Source organism: Canis lupus, chromosome X (assembly GCF_048164855.1).
Source record: "Canis lupus baileyi chromosome X, mCanLup2.hap1, whole genome shotgun sequence".
NCBI classification, from domain to species: domain Eukaryota; kingdom Metazoa; phylum Chordata; class Mammalia; order Carnivora; family Canidae; genus Canis; species Canis lupus.
In genome coordinates this window covers 106,556,972-106,581,773 of record NC_132876.1, presented here as the reverse complement: position 1 = coordinate 106,581,773, position 24,802 = coordinate 106,556,972, and the positions used below count along the sequence as shown (strand labels likewise).

Here is a 24,802-nt window from a genome sequence, read left to right as displayed (position 1 = left end):
CCTTGATAGCTTATTAGGAAAGGCAATGTCGGTGGCCGCCGGGGTCGGTGAAGGATCTCAAGATGGCTGGGTGAAAACTTGCTCTAAAAACCATTGACTGTGTAGCTTTTGGGGAGATCATACCCCGAAACCAGAAGGCCATTGCCAACTCCCTGAAATCCTGGAATGAGATGCTTACCTCCAGGTTGGCTACTCTTCCTGAGAAACCACCTGCTATCGATTGGGCTTACATAGGCCAATGTGGCAAAGGCTGGTTTGGTAGATGACTTTGAGAAGAAGTTTAATGTCCTGAAGGTTCCTGTGCCAGAGGATAAATACACTGTCCAGGTGGATGCTGAGGAAAAAGAAGATGTGAAAAGCTGTGCTGAGTTTTTGTCCTTCTCAAAGGCCAGGACTGAAGAATATGAAAAAGAGCTGGAGAAGATGAAGAACATAATTCCATTTGATCAGATGACCATTGAGGAAGTGACTGAAGTCTTTCCAGAAACCAAATTAGACAAGAAGTATCCCTATTGGCCTCACAAACCAATCGAAAACTTATAAACTTGAGTTGAGGAGAAAGCCCTGGCCCTCATATTATAAACGCTGGACATTAAAAATAATGATATGGTGGTGTGTGTCTCAAAAAAAAAAAAACAGGAAAAGGCAATGTCAAAGAGTGTTCAATCTTATGGCTTTCTGCCTAAGGACAGGTCTCAGGCACAGTGCTACGCATCGAGAACTCAGATAAGATGCCACAAGTTACTGGCTTGATAAATCAGAAGACAAAATTTTGGGAATCACAGCAGCTAGAAAGTGAAAGTTTAAATCTCAGAAAAGAGAACCACAGGAGGGAAAACCTGAATTTTGCATATATAATCATTGTACAAATTTCTGGTTGATTCAGGAAATACATGTACTATACATGTACAAGGCAGACTACGAGGAGCACAGCTAAGGCCAAAAGAAGTGACAGAAACTACACCTGCCTACCACAGGGAAGACACAGCTTGAAATTTGAGTTTAACCAAGCTCTCTGCCTTCTTAAAGCAAAAAAATCGACAATTTAGGGGAACATGACAATCTACTGTCTATGAAATATATCAATAAAATGTCCATGATGCAATTAAAAATTCTAAGATATATGAGAATACAGTAACTCCTATAACTCAATGAAGAAAATGAAAACATGCTTCTGATAAATAGGCAAAAAAAGGAAATTTCAACAAAAAACTAACAACTGCTAGAAAACCTTGCCAATGGAAACCCTAAAACTGAAAAATAGATAATACCTGGACAAAAAAAGATCACTTAATAGAAGACTGGAGATGATTAAAAAATAGTAAATTCAGAGATAGATGAATAGGTATTTTCTTATAGCATCCATTACCTGTTGGGTAATACAGCAAATCCAATTCATGCAGATGTGGCGCTCTAGAGGGACAGAAAAGAATGGTACAGTAAAAAATTATCTGAAAGGACTTCAAAAAATATCTGACACCATATTTTTCTTTTTCAAAATTGTTTTAGCTATTATTGTTCCATTACCTTTCTATATAAAATTTAGAATTATCTTGTCTGTATCTATAAAAAACTTTGCTGGGATTTTGATAGGAATCACATTAAACCTACATATAAATTTGGAGAAAATGTACTATGTTAAATTTTTCACTCTATCAAGATGGTATATCTGTTCATCTATGTAGCTCTCCTTTGATTTCTTTCATCAGACTTATGCTGTCTTCTTTAAACATCCTGTAAATTTATTTTACATCCTGTAAATTTACCGTTATATTTATACATAAATATTCATTTTTTGTTAAGCTCTATGCTCCAAATGAGGCTTGAACTCACAACCCTGAGATCAAGAGTCACATGCTCTATTGACTAACCCAGACAGGCATTCCCATAAACATTCATTCTTGAGTGAATATAAATGGTATTATTCTAAATTTCAGTTTCTGCATGTTCATTGCTAATTTATAGAAATGGAACTGATTTTTGTATTTTGATCTTCTATCCTGTGACCTTGCAGAAGTGACTTATCCTAGTGGATTGTGCTGTTTTTCTGTCGATTGCCTGAGATTTTCTATGTATACAATCATGTCATCTGTAAATAGGCACAGTTTTACTTCTTTATTTCCCAAATGAATGCCTTTAAATTTCCTTCTCTCACCTTGTTTTGCTTTCTAGGATTTCTCATCCTATGGTGAATCAAATGGTGAGACAGGACATTTGTTTCTTGTTCCCTATCTTAGGGGGGAAACAGTCTTTTGCCATTAAGTACAATATTGGCCTTAGGTTTTAGGTAGATGCTCTTCAGAAGAAATTCCTTTCTATTCCTAGTTGGCTGAGATTTTTATATCATGAATGGATACCGAGTTGTGTCAAATTATTCTTCATCATTTGATATAATCATGTGTTTTTCTTTAGTTTGTGAATATGTGGCTAATATTGATTTTTGAATACTGAACTACCCCAGCATTCCTGGAATAAACCATACTTGGTCACTGTGTGTATTATAAATATATTGCTGGATTTAATTTCCTTATAGTATGTTGAAGAATTTTGGATCTAAGGTCATGAGAAATGCTGATCTTTGCTTTTTGTTCTTGCTTTTGATTCTGTCTTGTTTGTGTATCAGGGCCTCAGGAAGTGAAAGGGAGATATTTCTTCCTCTTCTGTTTTCTGGAAAGGGTTACATCAAATCGGTATTAATTCTTCTTTAAACATTTGTTAGAATTTCCCAATAAAAGTATCTGAGCCTGAAGATCTCTTTTTCATGAGTTTTTAAACTATGAATCCATTTTCTTTAGTAATTATTGGGCTGCTCAAATCATTTATTTCATCTTGAGTAACTTATGATTGTTGTCTATTTTCAGGGTCAGAAACTTTACTACCTTTGCATTTTTCATGGCTTTCATCTATTCATGTTTCTCCATCTTCTCCTATCCATTGATGTAATTTATGCTTTACTAGAAAATGTACTGATCCAATCCCATTTGCTTTCCATTTTTCAGCCTTCTCCAAACTTTCTTGTTCTCTGGTAATCATTTAAATAATAGAGGTGCGCATGTGTTTGTGTACATATATAAATATGCATATGTACATATATATCAGTGGCATATATTTTCTATGTTTTTTTTCAGCATTGGGCATTTTTTAATGAGTGGAAAGGTAGCTTAATTAGCCTACTCTGCTATTTGATCAAATACCCTCTCTACTTTTTGTTTTCTCAGTATCACTATCCTATCTCTTTCTCTGTGGTAAAATAAAAGTTCTAACACTAATCCTAAGTATTTATTGCCTCTTTTCTGAAAGCCTTCCAGATCTTCCTGCTAGTTGGATGCTCCCTTATAATTCTGACATCACTATCATCATCATCATTATTATCATTATATTGTTAGCATTGTAATGCAGTAATGCTTTTCCCACACTGATCTCCGTGTTAGGCTTTGAACCCCTAGATTCCAGGGATCATGCAATTTCCAGTTTTTAATTCCTAAGTAAAGTTATTTTAAGGCATCAAGGAGTTAATGCATTTATGCTGTGCATAAACGTTATGCTTTTCAAGTCCACTTTCCCTATAAACTGCATAAATTGATGCATTTTAATATTATTTCAAAGATTTTATTTTTTAATGATTGATTTATTTATTTTAGAAATAAAACATGTGTGAGTGGAGGGAGGGGGAGAAGGAGAGAAATTCTCAAGAAGACTCCTGGCTGAGTGTGGAGCTCGACTTGGGGCTTGATCTCTGAAATCCTAGGACTAAGGTACTTTTCATATAAAAATTAGCCTCTCTGAAAATTCTCTTACTTCTATACTCCATCATCCCTCACATTTAGCTCTACACCTGGAGCATTTCATCCCATTATGTTTGATGACCATGTATGAAAATGAAGTAGATTAAATGTAAATCTTATGAACTTGGATTAACTGATGGAAAACTATATTTGAAGTTCTGAAAAGACTAGAACATATGTTGCGACAACAAATAGTATAGTCAAATATTCTTTCTGGACTGATTTTAAGGAGGTTAACAAAGTGAGGCCAAATACAGGTCTTAGGCCCTTGTATTAATACACATATATAGAGAAAACATGTGAGTGGTACTACTGAGATGCTTGAAACAAACTGATGACTTGAGCAGGTTAAAAGATGCCCCATGTAATCTTTTTATAGTATTTATTCAATAATACATTTTTATCACTAGATAAAATTTCAACAGTCTAGGCAATCTCTCATTTAAATTGTCACAAAGTATGGCTTTGAGGAGTTAAAAAAGATAAATATTAAGTGTATTTCAGCATGTTTTATTAAAAACTGAGTTTATCTGCACCTTCACCTGTTTTAAACATGTATAAACTGTAGTAAACCAAGATAATGAAGCTAATCTCATATGAATGCTTAGAATAATAGGCAGAATCAATCCTTTCAGTAAATTTTAAATTAACAAGGCCCTAATAAAATCTTGCCTAGCCTAAGAACCTGATAGAATAGCTTTTCAGAGCACTCACATTTGACTCCTGTTAAAATCTTTAATTCTGTTAATATTTACAGCTGCTGAAGTATAAAGCATCCCAATGAATAAAACAGCATTATTTAGTTCCCCAGTCACCTTCAACAAGAAAACAAATCAGCCCAATTTAATAGAAATTAGTAGTTTTCTGTTTTCTAAATGTAATATGGAAACCTTTTATTGGGTTTGTTCTAATTGACATTTATGTTTATAATTCCCCCAGAGAAGCTCTTTTGTTATACTAAGAAATGCTGCAGGGTCTAGAGGTATGGTGGAATTAGCAAATGCTTCAGAGACTAATTGGGTTTGAATGCTGATAGCTCAGTAATTTATTCATTGGTTGCTCCTGGCCACAGTGGTTGGCCTCTCTGAAACTTGATTTATTCACCTGTGAAATGGGGTTGTAAAAACATCTAACAATATTGCTGTGAGCATTCTGTGAGAAAATATTGGATTTGTGGTGAATATGTTTCTCATGTAATGACTGTTTAACTTTGTTAAGGATAGAGCAGAGGAAAAAAAAAAGGATAGAGCAGAGGTTGGGGATTGTAAATTAAAAGGGAGTCAGGTATTGGCTTGTTTATAGGACTTTCCCCCTTCAAAGAGTTTGCTTCATAGGTGGACAAAATAGAAGAAAATTGTTCAGATAATAACACATTGCTTTGAATCTAAGATGCCAGCAATTATAAAATATGCCCCAATTTGAGAGAAGTCAAAATACGATAAAATGTAGGTCCTATAATTGATGATTTTTTGGTAATCATTAATAACTACTGAACACTTACAATATACTAGATACTATTCCAAATGTTGAGCACATAATAACTTATTTATTCTTCATTTAAAAAAATCAATTAACTACCATTACAGTCTGTATTTTGCAGAGATTAAGTAACTTCTCTAAGGGCACTTAGCTAATAGAGACAGCTGAGCCAACTGGGGAGGAATCCTGGGCACTGACTACATCAAGCACCACCCCTCCCCAGAGAAACAGACCTGGCCCTGAGACTCTTCCATGTTAAGTCAAGGGTGGGGAAGTGAAGAAAGGGGAAATGAGGGATAAGAACTGGTATCATTTCTGTGTTGTATATCATGCTCATGTGTCTACTCAATGGACTACTTATGTACTGATAAAACCTAGTGTTAGTGCTGAAGGAAGTGTAACCTTACGAACCTAGGAGACTTGAAACAGAGTAAAGGATTACAATTATTCAACTGGAAAAAATACTTTAGTGAGGGGCAACTGCACACTCCCTGGCATTGATCAATGTTTACTATCTCTATAGTTTTGTGTTTTCCAGAAAGTCCTATAAGTGGAATCCTACAGTATGTAGCCTTTTCAGATTGGCTTCTTCCACTTGACAATATGCAATTAAGAATCATCCATGTCTTTGGTTTGATGGTTCATTCCTTTATATTCTTGAATACTATTCAATCATGTGGCATGTTTATTCATTTTCTGAGAATATCTTGGTTGCTTTCAGTTTTTGGTGATAATGAGTAAAGCTGATATAAATATTTATGTGCAGGTTTTTGTCTGGACCTAAGTTTTCAAATCAGATGGGTAAATATTAGAAGCATAATTGCTATATTGTATGGTGAGACTATGTTTAGAGTTACATGAGTTTCCTTTTCTTAGCTTGGTAACTTAAGCTAAATCACTGAGCCTTAGTTTCTTCATCTGTAAAAACGAAATAAGCTAGTATTAACTCAAAAAAACCAACATATTTGTTCAACACTCCTTTGTAAATAATGAAAAATCAATGATAATCTTAAGTATACGTATACATATAAGTGTTTACAAATATTTTGACAAATTTTCATCTATGCATCCTGTTATAGCCACGTCAAACTGTCTTCTGAATTGTCACAATGCTTCAATTCTTCTGTGCCATTGCCCATGATGTTTTCTTCTGTTTGAAACTTTCTTTACGCATCCCTTCACTCTACGGCACATCCTACCTACAGCCAGATTCTACTGGGTGCTTTTCCCATGTTCTTCTATACTACTGCTTATCAAACTTCAATTTGCATATTCGTCAGATCTTTTTTAAAATGCAAAGTGCCATTCAGTAGGTATAAGATTTCTAACTAAAGTTCCCAAAGGATGTTGATGCTACCATAGCTGACATAAAGTGTTATAATTTTTGTTTTTCTTGGCTATCTCCAGTAGAAAAGGAAATTCTCTAATGTTATCTTTTACAGAAATTATCACAAGGAATAGCTTTGTTTAGGAATGCAACTAGGGGTAGTAGAAGGGATACTACACTGGAATTCAAGAGATCTGGAATCATCTTTGTCCGTTTTTTGCCGCTATGAAAATTTAATTGTGGAGCTAAACATCAAATGGACCAATAAAGGTACTGGATTTCCCACTGATACTGAAGACAGATTTCAGATTTTCTCATTTATTTTCCAAATGTATAATAGCTATTAGATACATTGAATCACTAGAAATATATACACATTGCATGATGTAAATTCATCGCCCTTACTTTTAATACAATGACTTTATTTTTACTTTTTTTGCACATAAATCTTTTGTTTTCAGCCAAATTCAGCCCCATTCTATGATTCCGTTCGTATATTATCTTCATACTTAAATGCTTAAGCTAATATTTTGTTCATTCTATTGTTTCTGGTGGGAGTTAATAGAAATGAGAATAAAAACAAACATTCAGGAGATTTCTAAAATGCCTTATTGTTTCTTCTAATTTATATTACAGTTTTCCTTTAATTACCATAGCTTCTTCCTAAGTTTTCTCTAAAACTGTACTGAAAACACCATTTTCAGATGTTGGTCATGAGATTCTGACATAGTGGTTTTGTTTAAAAGATTTTGTCAATATCCAGTATAATCATTTAATGACTGAGGACGCCTGGGTGGCTCAGTGGCTGAGCATCTGCCTTTGGCTCAGGTCTTGAGCCCAGGGTCCTGGGATCAATTCCCACATCAGGCTCCCTGCAGGGAGCCTGCTTCTTCCTCCACCTGTATCTCTGCCTCACTCTCTGGGTCTCTCATGAATAAATAAAATCTTTAAAAAAAATCAATTAGTGACTGAAATTTTGGCAACAAATAGTGGAGAGTACAGTGAGGCTAGAATCTTGACTAATGCCTCTATATTAAGTTACAGGAATCCTATAATAGAAGCTGATGAGAACTGATGAATTAAGGATAACAGAGATAGGAAAAGAGACAAAACCAGCCAGGAGGATAGAACTTTGAGTATCTCCTCCTTCCTCACCACATACACAGACACACACACACATATACATACACATGCAATTTCCAAGAATACAGTAAGGTCCCTTTACGTTATTGTTTAGATCATGATCTGGATTTACTGTAATTTATACATAGAGATTTTTTTTTTTACTTTGCAAGATATAGAAAGCAACACATTTCCCTCTCTGGGATAATGATAACCAGCATAACCCATGTTAGATGTACAAAAGAAATAACAAAGGAAGTAATTATTTAAGTTGAATTCCAGCCTTTTTCTTGTTAGTCACCAATTTACATGAAACCACCTAATAAATAGGTCTTTTTAAAGTGCTTGATCCTGATGTATTTTGTACCACTAGGATGTTCCACCACTCTTACATGTTTTTGCAGATTGTACTAAGTAACTTTGGATTCTCTGATGCAGAATTCCCACTTACTAGTGTTAACCAGTTAGTTTGTATACCTCCCTTGAAAGAGCTTCTCAGAAGCAACAAATCCATGTTAATTCATTAATTCACTCAAATAGTACAGGGCACCAAGAATAGCCCAGTAGTGTGGCAGGTGGAGACACAACAGTGAATAAAATAAAGGCACCACCCTCTTGAAATTTATATTGTACTAATATTCATAACAGAGTAAAAGAGTCAAAGGAGCTTTCTCCTTACTCTTAGTGTATGGAAGGTATAACCATAATGATTACAGCCCCAGACACCCTTTCCACTCTAGTCTTAGAGGAAGAAGCTAGCAATCATAGGCACTAGTGTTCGAGCTTGTAATTCTAGCCACTACTCTTGTCCCAAATTCTTTCCTGATGGTAGATAAAGGGGAGAGAACATACTGCCTGATTATATACATACATTCATGGATATTTCTCACAATTCCTTCCAGATTACTCAAGTTTCTACCATGCAAGTAATTTTGCTGTCTGATATTTTCAATCCACCCTGTGCAACTTGCCCAACATCGTTTTTTCCATATTCTTTGGGTTCATTTGGTTAGAACACCCTCACTTATACAGTTGCTTCATAAAGTTACAAAAACTTAATGATCTTTTTAAATGTTTCTAAGTAGTTTTTAACTTTTTATATATGCAATGAAATTGTCATAGACAATCCCCATTTCTCATAGTGGTAGTGGCTCTGAATTCAGTTGAGAACTTACGTCAAAGCATTTCACAGAATATTTAATCTATCACTCTTAAGGACAGATGATCCACATAACTGGTTCTTACTGTATATATTTAAAGTAATCAGGGGTTCATCATAGGGACTGATGACATTCTATATATGACTCTCTCATCATAAATTCAGTGTTCCTACTCACCATAATTATTTTCATATTTCTGTATGTATTGAACATAGAAAACACAATAATTTTCAGCTTTGCCACTTGAACCACAAAGTCCCTAGGTGTTTTTTTTTTTATTTTACTTAGCTTACAAAATCTAAGAGGATGATCTCACAATTCTAATCGGCTAATCAGTCTACCTTTCATTTAACACTGACATGGGCTCCTCTTGGTCCTAATCTTTATTTGAAACATCATGCTCATAGATTTTTCATTAATAACTAAAATTAAAAATTAGATTTTGTAGAGAGGGGAGATAAACTAAAAAACAGACTCTTAACTATTACAGCAAACAAACTCATGGTTACCAGAGGGGGGTGGGTGGATGGGTGAAAGGGATTGAGGAGTGCATTCATTGAGATGAGCACTGGGTGATGTGTGGAAGTGCTGAATCACTACAGTGTACACTTGAAACTAATATAACACTGTATGTCAACTAACTGGAATTTAAATAGAAATACCAAAAAAATACTCCTCCATTTCCAACAAAAAAATAGATTTTTTTTTAGCAAAGCCATAGAAGTTTATTAAGCAGAGATACAGAGAAAGCTCTCAAAAGTGAGAGGGGTCCCAATAGGGTTGCCAAAAAAAATAGGTTTCTTAATAGATAACAGATTAAGTGCTTTTCAAAGATGTGAATATAAGAAATGCTGGCACCACTTGCCTTCCACAAACAAAACACACATTCAATTAATGTAACATAAACTCTGACATAAGGAAACATACAATTACTAAGGATCCTTTGACTTAAACTCAATGTAAAAATAGTGAAATGTGCTTATTTGTAACAGTTTCTTAGACATTCAATGAAGCTAATAGTAACCGCTGATGCTTATAGACAATAATTTCATTAAGCTGCCCCACACTCTCAAACAACTACTTTTACTAGCAACACTTTGTTACTATCACTAGTGTAATTATAATTGCTCCACAACTTACAAGAACTTTTTCTCTAGGCATAAAAGGCATGTTCCAGGTCTAATTTTAGGAATTGGCACTACCAAGTATGGTATATATTCAAAGACATCAAAAAGAAAGTTTGCATCTACAACTAACAACTTCTATCTTCCAGAGAGACACGAAATTCCAAAATTATGGATTCTCTTCTCTTCTTAGTAAGTTAAAATATTATTTTGTCTTCTATCAATTATCAAACATCTTCTGAATACAAAATACTAAACCTATTTGGTTAACAGTAACACTGTGGTTAAGTTCTAGATTATTTTCCATGTGAAATTTTAACTAGTACTAAATAAATAAGGGCAACATTAAAAAATGCATCTATCTTGGTCCTCATATATATTTTTTATTTTAATTCCACTTAATTAACATACTTGGTCCTTGTGTATATTAAGTGATTAATAAACGTTTGTTCAGTGAATTTAGTAAGCCTTTATTACCTGCCTGCTCTGTGACTGACACAATACTAAGGTCCAAGGAAACAAAGTCATCTAAAGGATAATCCTTGACATTAAACACTAGAGGTAAACACGTGTACCACTAAGTGGATTAGTCTACCAATATGTACAAAACAATATGTACTAAAAAAACAAATTCTGAGATATGTGTCAGAGGAAATAATAACTGATTTGAGCCTTGGAGAATCAATGGACATATTTATTAAGGTTGAATTCAGAGTTAAAATAAAAACACAATTCTAGTACATATTCTAGCTAATTTTCAGATCTAAAACGTAAACTGGAACAGTGATATACCTTAACTCTTTGTTTTTTTTTAATCATCAGACTAAACACTGCAAAGAAATCTCAACCATCTCTAATTAGCAGATTCATATACATTTAAAAAATTAACTGTATTAAAATACACATACCACAAAAGTTACCATCTTAAACCATGTGCAGATATATAGCTCCCTAGTGTTAAATCAATTCACATTGTTGGTTGGCCAAACTTCAGAACTCTTTTCAACTTGCAACACTAAAATTATATATGCATTAAACTGCAACTCCCCATTTTTCCCTCCCCTTAGTGCCTGGCAACCAATATTCTACTTTATATTTCTATGAATTAGACTACTCAAGGTACCTCAGGTAAGTAGAATGATACAGTATTTCTCTTTTTGTGACTAGCACACACAAAATGGCTTCACTGGTGAATTCTACCAAACATTTAAGGAAGAATTAATGTCAACCTCTTTGCAGCTTTTCCAAAAAATTAAAGAGGAGGGAATTCTTCCAAACTCATTTTATGAATTCTAGCATTACTCTGCAACTAAAGCCAAATGAACACACCAGAGGAAAATAAAACTACCACTAAAATATCTCTGGTAAATACAAATGCAAAAAATCATCAACAAAATATCAGCAAACTGAATCTAACATCACATTTAAAGGATCATTCATCATAATCAAGAGTGATTTATCCCAGGATGCAAGGATGGTTCAACACAAGTCAATCAATCAGTATGATACATCACATTAATGGAATGAAAGATAAGAATCATATGATCATCTCAAAAGACAAACAAAAAGCATTTGGCAAAATTCAACATCCATTTATGATAAAAGCTCTTAACAAATTAGGCATAAGGGACTTACCTCAATGTAAAAAAAAACATATATGACAAGTCTAGAGTTAACATCACACTCAACTGTGAGAGGTTGAAAGCTGTTCCTCTAAGATCAGGAGCAAGAGAAGATGTCTACTCTCACCACTCCTATTAAACACAGTACTGGAGGCCGAGCTAAGAAATCAGCCAGGAAAAAGAAATAAAAGGTATCATAATTGGAAATAAAGAAGTGAAGTTCTATCTGCAGATGACATGATTTTACATATAAAAATCCTAGGCACTCAATCAAAAAACTGTTAGATCTAATTCAGTGAAGTAGCAGGATACAAAATTAGCATGCAAAAAAAAAAGTATTTCTCTATATTAACAATGGATTAATTGACAAAAAATAAAGAAACCAGTATCGTTTATTATATAAAACAATACAGGGCAGCCCCAGTGGTGCAGTCGTTTAGCGCCGCCTGCAGCCTGGGTGTGATCCTGGAGACCCAGAATCGAGTCCTGCGTCGGGCTTCCTGCATGGAGCCTGCTTCTCCCCTCTGCCTGTGTCTCTGCCTCATTTTCTCTCTCTGAATGAATGAATTAATGAATGAATGAATGAATGAATAAATAAACAAATAAATAAATCTTTTTTAAAAAATAAAAATAAAACAATACAGTACCTGGAAATAAATTTAAGAAGGTAAAAGGCTTCTCCTCTGAAAGCTCTAAGACTCTGATGAAAGAAGTCAAAGAGGACACAAATTAAGTAGAACTATATCCCATATGTTCATAGATTAGAAGTTACAAGTAAGATTGTTAAAATGTCAGTACTACCAAAAGCCACCAAAGATTCAATGCAATCTCTATCAAGATTCTAATGGCATTTCTTACACCAGTAAAAAAAGATACTCCTAAAATTTTGATGGAACCACAAAAGACCCTAAGTAGCCAAAGAAATCATGAAAAAGACCAAATCAGGAGGCATCACATTTCCTGATTTCAAATTATACTGTAAAGCTATCAAAACAGTATGTCATCAAAAGCTATACTATAAAGTCATCAAAACAGTATGTTACTGGGCACCTGGGTGGCTCAGTCAGTTGAGTGTCTGACTCATGGTTTCGGCTCAGGTCATTATCTTATGGGTCATGAGATCAAGACCCATGTTGGGCTTCACGCTCAGCAGGGAGTCTGCTTAAAGATTGTCTCCCTTTGCTCCTCCCCTCCACTCTTTCTCTCCCTCTTTCTCAAAGAAAGAAAGAAATTTTTAAAAACACAACAACAAAAGTATGTTATGGGCATAAAAACAGACAAGTAGGCCAATGGGATAGAATCAAGAATTCAGAAATAAACCCACACATATATACGGTCAACTAATATTTGACAAGGGAGCCAAGAATACTCAACAGAGTACATCTGAAATTAATATAATACTACATATTATTTAACTGTAATTGAAATAAAAACTTAAAAAAAGAATATTCAAAAGTGAAGAGACAGTTGCTTCAATAAATGGTGCTGAGGTAATTGGATATTCACATGTAAAAGAATGACACTGAACCCCTTTCATGGACTACTCACAAAAATTAACTCAAAATGGGTTAGAGACTTAAATGTAAGGCATGAAACCAGAAATTTCTGGAAGAAAACATAAGAAAAAAATATTTGACATGGATCTTGGTAATGATTTTTTGAACCGGACACATAAAGCACAAGGAACAATATTATAAATCACCAAGTAGGACTACATCGAGTTAAAAAGCTGCAAAGCAAAAGAAACCATCTACAAAGTAAAAATATGACCTACAGAATGGGACAAAATATTTGCTAATCAGTTATATGTAGTTAATATCCAAAATATAGGAAGAACCCATACAATGCAATAGCCAAAAATATAACCCCTCCAATATAATAATAACCCAATTAAAACATGGGCAAAGGATCTGAATAGACACTTCTCAAAAGAAGATATATGAAAGGCTAATAGGTACATAAAAAGATGCTTAACATTGCTCATCATTAGGGAAATGCATATTAAAACCACAATGAGGTATCACCTCTCACACCTTTAGAATGGCCATCATCTAAAAGGCCTAACAAATCCTGGCATGAATATGGAGAAAAGAGAACCCTTGTGCATTGTTGGTGGGACTGTAAATTGGTACACCCTCTATGGAAACAGTATGGAGGAACCTCAAAAGATTTAAAACAGAACTACCGTATGAGCTAGCAACTCCACTTCTGAGAATATACCCAAAGGAAATGAAAATCTAAAAAAGATGTCTGCGCTCATGTTCACAGTAGCATTATTTACAACACCAAGACATGGAAACAACCTAAGTGTCTATTGATGGATGAATGGATGAAGTGTGCATATTCATAACGCACACAATGGGTTATTATTCAACCATAAAAAAATGAGGATATCCTATCATTTGTGACAACATGGACAGAACTTGAAGGCATTGTGCTAAGTGAAATAAGTCAGAGAAAGACATACCATATGATCTTACTTACATATGGAATCTAAAAAACAAAACAAAACTCATGGAAAATTGATGAGACTTGTGGTTACCAGAGGCCAGGGAGTGGGGAGAATTGGAGGAAGGTGGTCAAAAGGTACGAACTTCAAATGAGTTCTGGTGATGTAATGTACAACACGATGACTGTAGCTAACATTCTTATATGATATACTGGAAGGTTAAGACAGTAAATCACAAGAAGAAATTTTTCCCATTTTATCTTCTTTCTTTTCTTTTTATATTATCTATATGATAAGATGGATGTTAGCTGAAACTATTGTGGTAATCATTTCACAATATATGGAAATCAACCCATCATGATGTACACTTTAAACTCATACAGTGATGGATTTCAATTACTTATGAATACAAATGAAAAAAAGTTTTACTCAAAAAATCTGTTGTAATAACTATGAAGTAGCTGAAAAAGAAATTATAAAAATAATCCCACCTAAAATAGCAACAAAAAGAATAAAATACTCAGAACTAAGTTTAGTCAGGGAGCTACATTAAATTCATGTATACTAAAAACTATTTTAAAAAACCGATAAAAGAAATTAAAGAAGACATGAACCATTGGAACAACATCCTGCGTTTGTGGATTTGAAGACTTAATAGTGTTAAAATGTCCATACTACCTGAAGCAATGTACATATTCAGTGCAATCCCCATACAACCCCCAACACCATTTTTAATAGAAATTTTAAAAATCCTAAAATTCATATGGAACCACAGACTACAAATAGCCAAATCAATCTTGAGAAAGAACAAAGCCGAACGATCACACTTGCTGATTTCAAAGGATATTACAAAACCACCATAATCAAAACAACATAAAAATGGCATAAAGACAGATGTAACTCTTGCTATTTTATACAATTTCCTATTTCATAAGGATTTAGACAAAGTAACATGTGTAAAGAATTAGACAGAATGATTTCTAATATAGAGTAAGCACATAGTAAGTGCTATTATAATCACAAGGTTGTTATGAATATTAAATTAGATTTTCAGATTTTCCTTCATTTAAAAAGTTATTGAGGGACGCCTGTGTGACTCAACAGTTAAGCATCTGCCTTTGGCTCAGGGTGTGAATCCGGGTTCCCAGGATCAAGTCCCACATCGGGGTCCTTGCATGTACCCTGCTTCTCCTCCCTCTGCCTGTGTCTCTGCCTCTCTTTCTGTGTCTCTCATGAATTAATAAATAAATAATCTTAAAAAAATAAAAAGTTATCGAGTACCTACTAAATGCCAGGCACTGTCTGTCTCTGGAAACAGACCAGGAAATAAAAATGACAAAAATTCTCACCCCCATGGAGCTCAACTTCAGCAGGAATTCCCCTCATACCACGTTACTATTTAAATGCTTCTCTCTTTCAATACATATAAATTCATATTTAAATGAATACAAATTGCAATCCATCCTTTGGGTTACAAGGGAGGAGGTAAAAGCTGGCTAGCACAAATTACTGCTCTACCCATAGACTTCTGCCACCTGTTAAACCAGTATTTGTAGCATTTTCCAAATAATGATATGCTTCCATCTTGGTCAATATCATTTTTGATACTACTCCCTCCCCTAAAACCTACCGTACCAAGCATGATCCTCAAAACATACCCATGGTGATTACTGTTCCAGGTTAATTGTATGACTGTATTATTCAACCATTCAGGCTCTTTTTCTTACCTGTGGGAAATAATCAGGCTTGTACAATGAACCATTCTAAAACTGATATTGTCATAAGGAAATGTTCCTGATATTTTGAAAGTATTAAAGGAAATGGATAATCTAAAAATAATAAATGCCAAAAGTGACTCAAAAGAAAAAAGAATACATACAAATACCAGTAACATTTGAAAAAACTAAACTGCAGCAGAAAAAGAACAACAGCAATTCTGTCATAAAAGATAATAGGGCCAGATGATTTTGCAGGCAATTCTTCACTGGATATTCAGGCAACCTAGAATTCCTTTTTTTAAAAAAAGATTTTATTTATTTATTTGAGAGACAGAGAGAACATGGCAGAGAGGGGCAGAGGGAGAGAGAGAGTCTCAAGCAGACTCAATGCCCAGCGTGGTTCACAGCGTGGGGCTCGATCTCACACCCCTGAGATCATGACCTGAGCTGAAATCAAGAGTTGGATTCTTAGCCAACTGTGCCACCCAGTCCAAAGTCCTGTCTTATACAAATGTTTCCAAGAATCAAAAAATGAGAGAAAGCTAATTATAACATTTGGTGTGATTAACCTAACCTTGATAACAAAACTGAGTAAGAAGCATAAGAAAAAAAAATTGTAAGCATCTGTACAAAAATCCTAAATAAACTTCCAGCAAAGACAATTTAGCTTTGGGGGTAAAATGTCTGACTAGGTGTAATAAAAAAGGACAACTTTCTATTTATCTGAGATAGTGAACATGTCTGTGACTTGTAGCCCCTGTTAGGTCCTCTGCTGCCACACACACAGAAGAATCCCCACTCCTGCTGCCCTCTGGTCTCTGTCTTTGGCCACTGCTGCTCACACCAGGTTTTCCAGCCACCTCTGGGCTAGTGTGCTTACCTTCTTGAGATGTCAAAACATTACAGATGTTTGAGATTCCCTGTGCAAATGAGTAGAATAATCATCTCACCACCAGGTGTTGGCACTGGCTTCTGGACAGAAAGGAGGATGCCATTTCGCTCCTGGTAATTAGTTGCCAGTCTTTAACAAGAGGACTTTAGAATTTCACTTCTGTGTGAAAGTAAACTGTCCAATCTGGGAAGTGATCCCCTGCCGAAACACCACAATTCAATTAACCCCCGACCTTCCTCCCTCCATTTTAGATTCACCCATTATCCCAGCCTGAGTCAATCCTTCCAACTCTAACAGATTACCTTCCTTAAACCAAACCCCAACTCCAAACCCTGACCCCAGCTCCTGACCCACACCATGCTCCTCAGTCCCTCAATCTACATCAATCTCACATTTTCACACTGCAAACACACACAGTGTAAAAATGTCTACAATGCTAAAATGGTGTTTTATTAAAAAAAAAAAAAGAACAGCAGGAGAAACATATTCAAAGGCCACCACTGAAGTCTTTTTTTAAAAGACTTGGTTATCGGGGCACCTGGGTGGTTGAGCATCTGCCTTTGGCTCAGGTGGTGATTCCGGGGTCCTGGGATCAAGTCCTCCACCGGGGTCCCCATGGGGAGCCTGCTTCTCCCTCTGCCTATGTCTCTGCCTCTCTTTCTGTCTCTCATGAATAAATAAATAAAATCTTTTAAAAAATATAAAGACTTGGTTATTTAAAATCCTCTAGGCCAGGGCTCAGTTTGCAAGATTTAATACAATAAATAAACTAATATGAACGTTCCTTTTTCTTGAAAGAGGCTTTTCCTCACATTTTTAAAAATCTGAAATCAACAAAATTTCAAGTAGCCTTTCTAAAGCCTCTGATTTGAACGTTATAACTTACCAGTTTAAAGAACAAATATAAGGGTCTACAATTTATATCTCTCAAATCCCATGCCAGTTATAGCAGACACTGTTAGTTGGTTCCCTCCAACTGTTCTCATTCTCTAACATTTTCTCAGTCTTGTTCTACTCTTCTCCACAGGGCCATGTGTTTTGGGAATCAGCCTCAAGAGATGGTTCTTTTTTTTTAAAAGATTTTCTTTATCTATTTGAGAGAGAGAGAGAGAGCAAGAGAGAGAGCATGAGCTGGAGGAGAGGCAAATGGAGAGGGAGAAGCAGACTCCTCACTGATCAAGGAGCCCAATGCAGGGCTCAATCCCAGGACCCTGGGTCACAACCTGAGCCGAAGGCAGACGCTTAACCAACTGAGCGACCCAGGTACCCCAAGAGATGGTTCTTGATTGGATTAAACCCATACTGGTGGGGTACCTGGGTCGCTCAGTGGTTGAGCGTCTGCCTTTGGCTCAGGTCATGATCCCCTAGGGTCCTGGGATTGGGTCCCACATCAGGTTCCCAACTGGGAACCCGCTTCTCCATCTATGTCTCTGCCTATCGCTCATGAATAAATAAAATCTTTAAAAATAAATAAATAAATAACCCATAGTGGTGATACCATTTCCTCTGGACATGGGCTTGTTGCATAATTTTGGTCAACAAATGGTGAGAAGTCTTCTGAGTGGCAAACAAGAAGGCGACTTTGGGGAAAGTGTTTCCTTGCTCTCTCTCTTTTTTTTTAAGAGATCAAAGAAGGCCAAAGAATGTTTCTGTGGATATTGTGTTTAGATGTGACGTGTGGAACTGTGGCAGCCATCTCACAATTACGAGAGGAATTAACCTGAGGACCTCTTTAAACAGGAAGGATGGCAAAAGAGATACTGGAAAAACCTGATCCTTAAGGGTATCACTGAGCCTATGAATTAACCAATCTTGGAATGATCTTTTTGGTCAGTGAAATAAAATGTTTCCTACTTTTGAAATTTCGTTGAGTTTACTTTTGTTCTACCTGCCATCAAAGGTAATCAAAATGATACAGCAGCTTTAGAAAGGAAATATTATTCTACCTTCCTCTCATCTGTGCTTGCAGATTACAGAATTAATGGTATATGTTTAGCTTCCATGCAAGAATGTTTGATATACAATATTTTAGTTTTCATTTGAATGATTTTGTTTTTCTTCAATAGGAGCAAGAACTTGCGGTCCGTAAAGAGAGGCATGATTAATAACCCTGCCTGATGTCGGCCTATCTCTACAAAGCAGGCCAGGGAAATTCCCTCTGGAGAGTTCAGGTTTTATCTATTCCTTTCTCAGTAACTCACTATCAAAGACAGAATTCTTGATTAAAAAATAAAAATGGATTCTGCCTTTAACAAGATCAGAGGCACTAGCTAAAAATGATGCCAGGAACATCCAAAGCCAATGAACACTATTTAGATGTATGGTTTACCAGAAAAATACGAATAAAGGAGAGTTCGGCCTGTTTATTCCCAACTTTTAAAAACTTATAATGGAAAATAAAACCATTAAAGTAAGATCAAATTTAGAGCCTGCAGAACACCATCTTTTTTTCATCTCGGCTTAGAACACTAAATAAAAAATGACAATTACTTTTGCCTGTGCTTATCTCAAAGACAGCCAAGTAATGTGACTGGATGTAAGCTTATTCACCCTCATGAATGTAAATCCAAGATTTAGAGATATTGTACTGTCTTGTGCATTTGTCTCCTCTTAAGGGGGTAGACTATTCAATTTAATCAACTCAGACCTAATATCTACTGCAGTCAAGTCTATGTACTAAGATTTTGAGAGGCAGCGTGGAAGATGGAAATAAGGCAGAGACAAACAAGGCAAGTGATGAGCGAGAAAAAATAGTTCAAAGTTGCCTGCAAAGTTAATCAGAATGTTAGTTTCTGATGGTCTTTAATGCTCTATCTAAACAAGACATCAAAGGGCAAAGAGAAAGGAGAATAACTGGTTGTCTTCGGCAGGGGAAGGAGGACACGTTTCTAAGAAAAGTAACACCTGAACCTGGGGGAAATAGGCAGGGTTCCGGTACATCAAAACTGGGGTGAAGTCTTTTCTTGTATGAAGAAATGGTGAAAGGTTATGCTTTGGAAAAATATTCACCAATGAGAAATATTTTAAAACCTAATGCACACCCTTTACCCCAAACCAGAAACTCTAGGGAGGGAACCAGGCAACAGGACCTTATAAAACTCTAGGTGATTCCAAAGTTCAACCAAGACCAAGCTTCCTTAGACTATTTTTTATAGTCTGATCTAGTCCCTGCTCTCTTCTTGGTGCTCGGCATCTATTACTCACTGTGCTCCACACAGATAGGCTTTCTTTCTGCTCCAACTAAGCTTTTATTTCCCTTCCTCAGAGCTTCATGTGTGCTTCTCCTCGTGCCAAGAATGTTTTCACTCCCCTGGCTAATTCTACTAGTCCTCTGGCATTCAAATACCAATTCCTCTGGAAGTATTCTGAACTCCTGAATCAGAATTAGCTCCTCCTGTTAAATACCCATCATTTCCCACTCAGTTCCTTCTTAATACTTATCACATTTTAAAATTCTAAACATACTTGTATGATCGTTGGTTCAGATCCATCTTGCACTTAACTCTAAGAACCATGACAGTGAGGAGTAGGTGCATTTCATTCACTCTTTTGTCACCAGTTTCTAAAACCATGTCTACGGGGTAGTAGGTATCAAAGTAAAACTTAAGGTGTGAAACCTGACACATAAAACCTGACACGAGGAGGCATGCAAACTGTTAACCATAGAATGCATGCAGAAGTTTTGTCAGAACTTCCCTCTTCCCCGTAAAGATCTGTTACCCGCCCAGCTACTTACTTCTTCACAGCGGTTAACACCAACATATTTATATCTTTTGCGTTATCATCTATCTCTTCCTATTAGAATTTTTAAGCCTTTACAAAAATATCTTGTTTTCTGCTGAATCTCCAGTATCTAGAACAATGCCTAGTACATATTAGATGTTCAACAAATACTCATTAAATAAATTGCATCGTGTGTATGAATGAGTGAATGAGAGTATGTTAGAGTGACAAACCACTCAAGTTTGCCTGGAACTGATGTGGGACGTTCACAGCTAAAACCTGGAGAGTCCAGGCAAACTAGGATGAGCTGGTCACCCCTGACCAGTGTGTTGGTGGGAGATGGGAGATTAGACTGGAAAAAAGGAAAGGTCTGGGGAAAAAAGCCAGGGTATGCAGAACACAGAAGGTCTTAGACTTGCATGTATACATGTGTTTTGTGGGAAAATAATGAGTAGACTCAGAATAGTAAACACAATGGATTATACATTAGATGAGTGGGAAGAGGTTCTTTTGAGGAAATTCTTTCAGTGGCCCAAAAGATGGTAATGAGAACCCAAGCAAGAAAAAGGGGTTAGAACGCAGAGGAGATACACTCAGAAATAAGATAAGCAGTAACTGAAGGTCAGGGCTGAAGGAGAGAAAATTATTTGATGAGTAGCTTCTGCCTTCAGTTATTGGGCTGAGGAGGGCAGTGAAATCTGGCAGCGTTGCAGACACAGTTTAATACTCAGCTCCATGAGGTTTGGTGATTTATCTGAGCTGTGAAAAATTGGAAGTGTCACACTGGCAATGTTAAAGAGTGACTCAGGTACCTGAGCAAGGCTAGGCTGAGATTTTCTTAGAGGCAATTACTTATCTATCTCTCTGCAATACATAGGATTCTGAGAAAGATATGCCTACTGAGCGTATGGGCTGTTTTCCCTCTATGTTGCTGATTTATTCAAGGCAATTTCCCAATGCCATCTCTACAACAACTGAAATTCATTTTATGACTTTTTTTGGTAAAAAGAAATGAGGGTTATCTATGTGACTGATATATTCAAAGAAAGTACTGAAAAATATCTTATCCAACAAGATTATTTGGTTACTTGAATACTTTCAAATATCCTATTCTTATGCACTACAACTTGAAGTAAGTGTGTGTGTGGGTGTGGGTGTGTGTGCAGGATCCACTGATCACAAAATTTGATTCAGGTGGCTTGGCTAGTTAGTTGCCTTTACCTCTCACCAATGTTGTTTCCTCTCAACATTGTGTATTTATTTAAGAAAAATGGCATTTCTACATAAGAAAATACTCTTTAAAGATACTGTGTGCATATTATATACATACATACATTGTGTGTGTGTGTGTATATATATGTGCGTGTGTGTGTGTGTATAAATACCTATGCATGTACACCTGAAAAGAGAAATGGAGATGTGTCACATTTGGTTTTACAAGATATGTTAGATTATATTAATGGCCTCAATTCTTTTTTCCTCTTTGATTCCAGGCCATTTTTCATGTGACTATGTAGTGCTCCTGTTAAAGACCTGAAGCCTTTCCCCACCCTTCATATTGCATTAGGACATATAACTTGTTTTGGCTAATGAAATAGTAACAGAATTTACACGTGCTACATTCTGACAAGCTCTTTTATAACTGGGCTTACTCTCTTGCACTTTTACCACTATCATGAGAAAACATGCCCAGGACCTCAGGAGGGGGATGACCAACATATGAAAAATGATATCACCTTTTGGATGAAAGATGGAGCTGAGCTACCCCAGCAAAATCAGGACACTGACGCTGAAACTTAGCCTGTATCAGCCAACTTACAGCCTACACTCAGACATAAGTAATAAACGCTTATTATTAAATGTCACCAAGATATTTGTGTCTGATTGTTATGGTGCAAATTGTTATAATAGTTGGCCACTCGAGAAAACTCAGTACAGTGGTTTTAAGAGTGAATTATTAATTTGTGCCAACCAAATATGACTAACTATAGATGTTTAGAATCCACGTGAAAGAAAAGAATAAGCAGTAATCTAGTTTTATTTTCATGTATCAACTGCACTTTATAGAAATGTAAGTAACTTCTAGAGTGTATTTCTTGACAGCTTAGAGCATTACAAAGCATTACAAATTCAATTTATTTGGAGGAAAATGTTAAAGAAAAGGTTTTCGTGAAGGATTTTAATTTAAAAAAAAAAAATCGGAACCCTGATAGCAAAATGCCTAAGAGCCAGTTCCCTCTATGTAATTAATTTGCTTACCAGGTATGTGTCACCAAAACCCCTAATTCCATCTAAAAAGTTTCCTTTTCCTTCTGTCCCCTCCCCTCTTCCTCAGCTGACCTCAATAAAGTATGACTACCTCCAAACAGGGTTGTAAAACCCCCACTTAAATCATCTATGTCCATTAAGAGTCAACAGGACCCCATCATGGCAAGAAGAAAAGGACCAAGTGGTAAAAATAAAGAAAATACTCTATTTGATTACTAGATATCATTTCTTTTCATAAATCAGTGCTCATAAATCTCTCTGTTCATTTCAGCCTCCTAATCTTTACCTTATTTCACTCTTCTTTCCGTAACCCCTCTCAGTCCTATTTTGGCCCCTTGTTTTTGCACACCTCACTCTTATCACCTCACTCTTATTCAGTCCTTCTCTGACAGGGAAACCATCTTAGGAAGCTTACAGCTGAGGAGAGGATGAGTGTGCTCTCCTATTATAGTTGATGTTGACATTTCTGAAATAGCACTCAGATTTGCTTTTCCATCAATAACCACAGATTCGCAACTATTATCCAAGTAGTATTTGGCTATTTTCTCCTTAAGTAAGAAATCCAGAAAGTATATAAATAACACACTGGCACCCAGACATGTTGTTTCTAATATATTACGAAGATGGCTCCCAGAATATTGCAAAATCAAAGCCTAAAAAATGAGACCAATAACAGCTTTTTTCAAAGAATGCAAGTTACTCATTCCCAGGATAGACTGAGAGATGCCCAGAGGTTCAAGATGCACCCCATGCTCCATTGTATATGGGACTTCTTAATCCTAAACAGTTACTGGAAAGTTGAACAAAATTGAATATTGAGATTTTATTTTTGTGAAAGCAGCTTTTAATTTTTACCCATCTTAGCAGATACAATATCATGATTACTACATTTGTTATGGTTATTAGCTATATAATATGGGCAACAGGAAACACATTGGCTTCTATTTAAATACAAGTGTTATAGGAGGAAGTTAAGTGAAATCTAAAGAAGGACAAAATATTCTTCTGTTACAAATTCTTATGTTCCTACACGTTCTATTAGAGATCAAGCAAAACACCAAGTTCAAAAAATTCATCAATTCCAATTAAATTTGCATTAGTGACATCCACATTTATCAAAGTGAATTCTTCTTACTACAGCTATCATCTCTATTCTCTCATTAAGCTGAATATCAGTATGCAGCCAATATACTCTACTGTCAAATGTGCATTTCAATGAAAACCTAAAAACCTAAGAGAAATAGCAAAGACAAGCCCATTTTGTAGGTCCATGGCATATCCACCTTTGTATAACCTCTTATTCTCAGACTCAACTGGGATCTAAAAAATGGATTGGAATTCAAGGTTACCATAACTGGTTAGTCCACATGTAAGGTTTAGGCACTTCCAATTTTAAGTTGATTTTTGTAGAGGAACTGCTATTCCTTCTTATTATGAACTCTATTGATAAGCCAATCTAAAATTAAATCTCCTTATGCATGAGGAAAGATACTAATGCATGTTATGATGCCAGAGAAAACCAGAGATCTTGAGTTCCCTAAGAGAACTTAATTTATTTATTACCAAAAATAAATTCTGGTGATAGCTCCTTTCAGTGAACTATTCTCCAAAGTAGCAGTTTAAGTACCTGCGATTTTTAGCAGCTTCACTCACTTTTGAGGAGCTTTTGTCATTAATATCTCTGGTTGAGTCACAGTTTTCCAAGACCTTTCAGACACAAGAAATTCCTAACATAGGGAGTCTCCATATGCCACTTTGGAAGATAGCTCTAAAATGCTTCTCTATTAACTGTGGAGATTCCCATGCTGCCTAGAATAGTTCCACATTCCTAGGTAGCTGCTTTGCCTGGTACTTCTTCCTTGGCGCTACTTCTGATGAACAGCTTCTGCTAGAGCACTCAGTGAGATGGCAAGTCACGGTCACCATGCTGGGACAGCCTTACAAGCAATTCTTCAAAATCCTATATTGTTGCAGTTGGAAATCTTGGGTGACACCCTGTAGAATTATTTTATCACTTACTGTTGTCCTTTCCTCCCACCCCTTAATGTGATTTTCGATGTGGCAAAGGTCCATTTTCTCAACCTTAGGATAGGATAAAGACTTCATGTATATTTGCCATGGTTGGACTCCTTA

General features: G+C 35.9%; 1 long non-coding RNA gene across 1 annotated transcript in view; it reads right to left on the bottom strand.

Moving 5' to 3' along the window:
* Positions 1 to 24,802, bottom strand: part of LOC140627458 (uncharacterized) — a 171,111-nt gene that overhangs the window by 73,054 nt on the left and 73,255 nt on the right. The window contains exons 3-4 of the long non-coding RNA XR_012026186.1: positions 1,370 to 1,413; positions 179 to 334 (exon numbers count right to left, since the gene is read on the bottom strand). This is a non-coding gene — a long non-coding RNA (uncharacterized lncRNA). The remainder of the gene's footprint in view (positions 1 to 178; positions 335 to 1,369; positions 1,414 to 24,802) is intronic.